This window comes from Fringilla coelebs (genome assembly GCF_963513975.1).
Source record: "Fringilla coelebs genome assembly, chromosome: 10".
Taxonomy (NCBI): domain Eukaryota; kingdom Metazoa; phylum Chordata; class Aves; order Passeriformes; family Fringillidae; genus Fringilla; species Fringilla coelebs.
The window spans coordinates 1213879-1218282 of NC_140036.1; positions in this window are offsets into that span (position 1 = coordinate 1213879).

Sequence of the window (4404 nt, forward strand, 5' to 3'; positions counted from 1 at the left end):
CTTGAAGTGTTTTCTACTTCCATCAGGAAAAGTTTCTACGGCCAGGCTCTCATGAGTGTGATATGTGAGCAAAAAACCCAAGGCTCAAAGTGCTGCCCAAAGTGACATTTATTCATTCATGCAAACAATTGGCTCCAGCACAAGGGACAGAATGCAGTGGCAGGAGGTGTGAGGAGTCTCCAGTGCAGTGAGCAAGCCCTCAGGCAGCAGGGGAGAGGGGAGAGGGGTTCCTGTGACTGTCACTCTGAGAGTGCCATGGTTCTCCAAGGGGCTGGATCCCTTCAGAGCTGACAGCCCATGGCTTGCATCTGAGTCAGGCTGTGGTAACACCTGAGCCTGGATTTGGGCAATAGCTGTGTCCTGATGTCTGGGCTCTGGGTGATGTCACATTCCATGGCTACATTCTGCATGAAAATGCTCAGCTGCTGGATAACAAGCTGAGAAATGGGGATTGATGCCTTGCTCACCCCCAGTAGCTGTGGGGCCTTTGCCTATTGCTTTGAGGAACAATTCACCTTTTCTTAGATTTCCACATCAGAAAACATAGATTTGATCTGATGACACTGTTGCGCTTTGTTCCCAAGGGGCACCCCAAGATTTGAGGTGCAGATACTTAGCAAAGCTACTTGCCTTACACAAATGCCTGGTTTGAATGGCCACTGCCACTGCCACCCATGGAAAATTAGTGAAGGCAGCGACAGCTGAAGCATCTTTTTACAAGTGAACAAGGTACAGTTGGGGCAGCTGTGTTAAATGCCACTTCTTGAAAAACCACGCTGACTTTCTTATTCCTTCACCTCTCTTTAGAGCATGTGAAGGCCTTGGTTTGGATGCAGAGGAACAGGTTCAGAGTTTCAGTTCTGCACAGGGGAATGGGCATGCCAGGGAGGTGCTGATGTTCATGGAGGGTGAGGCTGGATGCCTGCATCGAGGGCGAGTGTGAGCTGACGTCTAAGCCAGGAGCACGGGCTGTACTTCCCCTGACACACAACCTTTCCAGAATCAGTGCCTGATCTGGTAGCTTATCCGTCTCTGGATTTGCTCTGTGGGTTTTCATCCACGAGTGGATGAAACGACACGCACGACGGCGTGGGATCGAACGGCAGCACCTTCCGTCATTCTTCTCCTTTTCAAGGATGTTTCTTTCTAGCGAGGAGAGGCAGGAAGAGGGTGGTTGGACAAACACCCGGCGGTTTCCAGCCGCCCCCCGGGCTGCCGGCCGCAGCGAGCCCACCCCGGTGCCACACCCGGCGCTGCGGGCGGGCCGGGGCTGCCCCCGCCGCCGGCTCCGGGAGCGCCGCCGCGGGCGGGAGGGTGTGGAGGGACACTCCGAGCCTCGCCCCGCTCCCAGCCTGTGATGCGAGGCGCAGGCATGCTCAGTAGCCGGTGCCTACCCCTCCTCTCCCGACAACAGAGCCTGCAACAGTAGGAGCCGGCTGGCAGCAGGCGCGGAGCCGAAAGCCATCTTTGCCGGAGAGGGAGCCAGCACAGCCCGCTCGCCGCCCGCTCGCCATGTGAGTACCGCGGGGAGCCGCACCCGGCTGGCCCTGCCGCACCGGGGCTGGGCACGGACACGGGCCGGGCGTGGACACGGGGCAAGGATGGACAAGGGCACGGACCGGGGGTGGACACGGACCCGGGGTGGACACGGGGCAAGGATGGACAAGGACACGGACCAGGGGTGGACGCGGCCGGGGATGGACGCGGCCGGGGATGGACGCGGCCGGGGATGGTCACGGACCGGGGATGGACGCGGCCGGGGATGGTCACGGCCGGGGATGGACGCGGCCGGGGATGGTCACGGACCGGGGATGGTCACGGACCGGGGATGGACAAGGATCGGGGATGGACAAGGACCGGGGATGGTCACGGACCGGGGATGGACAAGGACCGGGGATGGTCACGGCCGGGGATGGTCACGGACCGGGGGTGGACAAGGACCGGGGATGGATAAGGACCGGGGGTGGACAAGGATCGGGGATGGTCACGGCCGGGGGTGGACAAGGACCGGGGTGGACGCGGCTGCCAGGGCGGGGGCTCGGCAGGTGCCGCGCTCGGAGCTGCGGCAGCACCTCCCGTCGGACCCGCTGCTGCTGCTGCTGCTGCACCTGAGCGCACGGATGGGCTCTCTCCGTGTTTATCCAGCAGCCCGGGGGTTACTGACACGTTTCTAGGCGGATTCATGCTGAAAAGGGAAGGCTGGGCCAAGATCTTCAACAGGTTCGAGGCAGGGTGGTTCAATAGCATGAGTCACCCGGCGCTGCTGCTCCCGGCGCACGGCTCCTGTTTCTTTTCCGTGTTTAATGAAATGTCCTCTCGCAGGCAGGAGCTGTCTGATCAGTCCAGCCTCACCTTCTCCAGGGCCAATGGCTTCCTGTCAGCAGCGCTTGACAGTAATCTGTTCCTTCTTGTTCCCATCTCTCCAAATACCTGTTCAAGTTTTTACGTGGAGCATTAATGGAAGCGTTAGCGTTCTCTGCTAGGCAGCGATGAAAAACCCCCAAAGTCCATTCTGAAACCAGAAATGTGCTGAGCTAAATAGGAATTGATCAGACCCCTCTTCATTCACAAAAGGATTCAGGCAGCTGAATGCATCATTTTACTATTGCCTCAATTCATTGCTCATTCCCAGTGACCCTTAAGGGAGAGCCCAGGGAGATGTCTCAAACACACAGTCATTTGTGCTGGTACTGGGTGATCCTGTGAGGACTGGAGCTTGGTTGATTCAGAGAACATGAGGAGTGCACTCTGTCTTGGAAATCTGTGATTAAATTGCTTTAAAAATATTTCCAATAACCAACTGTTCTTCAGGAGGCATTTTCAAAATAGAGTCTGCAATCACATATTCTGAAATGTTAGCTTTTGTCTTTAATCCTGTTTTCTATATAATAGACAAGAGGTCTTTGTTCATGTTGTCCAAAATATTCCTAAAGCAAGGAACTCCTTGGAATTCATAAAAACCACTTTCTAATAGAAGATTCCTTGTGCAAACAGGGAAGCCAGTCAGTTAAAGCCAGTTCCTTGTCGGCTCCTGTTGCCTGGCTGTGTTTCTGTTGAGCCAGATGATGACATCAAACACTTTTATTTGTACGTGAGCTGTTCCTCAATGATTAATAGATGAGTTTGCTGCTGCAGTTTTGTACAATCTGAGCTGTTCTGATGCTAAGCAATAATCAGATGATGTTTAACGTAACCTCTGTGTGTTTCAGTCTTGGTGTGTGTAGGTTTTCATGACAGTATTTGTAAATTAAGTAGAAAGGGTGGTACTGATATAACTTGGTCATACTTCTTCTGTAGGGGCTTTACATCAGACTTCTGACAAAAATTAGAGGAAAATGGGAAAGCAGGTTTTGTCTAATTTACCCAAATGGACTTTCAGTTTGATAATTGAAAGAAAACCAAGACAAACAAGCACCTTGTCATTGTCAGTGTCAGCTGGCTTCTGTTTCACTGCCAGGTGTTGTAATGAAACCTTTCCTTTGAACATCTCCATGGATGTCATGTCCCAGCAGCTGCTGAGGCACAGAGGTGAGTGTGGGCTGGCTCCTGCCGTGCAGCAGCAGCTGGAGCTGCCTGGCTATCAGACACAGCTGCAGCTGAGCACCAAACGCTCTCTGGAGGTCCCTCATCCTGCTGTGCCAGCTGTGGGAGTGCTGGGCTCCTCCTGTGCCTGTGCAGACCTGTGCTGACACTCAGGGTGCTGTCACTTACTGCTGGGATAAAATCTGCCCTGGGCCAGGTGCCAGCCCCACCCAGCCCTGTGCTGTCCCTGCAGCAGCTGGCAGGGCTTGCTCAGGGCTGTGCTGAGCTATTCCCAGGATGCTTTCCCAGTTTGCAGCCCAGGAAGAGGGCTGCAGCTTGGGGAGTGTCTGAACCTTGGATGGGCTCTTTGTGTTTCAGGTTTCTCTGTGTTCCATTTCTCCTGGTGGGCTTTGTTCTCTCAGTAAGGTGTCACTTGCTCAGCTGTAATGTCCTGGGGTGAGGAGCTCTGCAGTGTGTGGAAGCAGCTCCCTGTTGGTTTGGAGCAGGTTCTGCCTGATCTCCCTCTTGTTTTGGAAGCCAGAGAGCAGTGTTCCTTACTCACTGTGTTTTCTGTGACCCGTGGTTGTGTGTCACCCCAGCAGAGCTGCATCATCCACATCAGGTGGGAATCTGTGCCTGTGGCCTCTCCCAGGGAGCACAACCCAGGGCAGGTGAGATCCATGCAGGTAACAGAACTTTCACCTTCATGCAGGCAGAGGAGGGGAAGCTTTCATTTCATCAATGGAATGAAAGGAGAAGGACATAAAAGGTATTTAAAGCAAGAGCAGGGAAAGCTTAGAGCTGCCAGTAGAGCTGGGAAAGTTGTTCCAGGTGTGAGGAAGAGCACACAAACTCATTTGGAGGAGATGTGAGAAGCAGTGA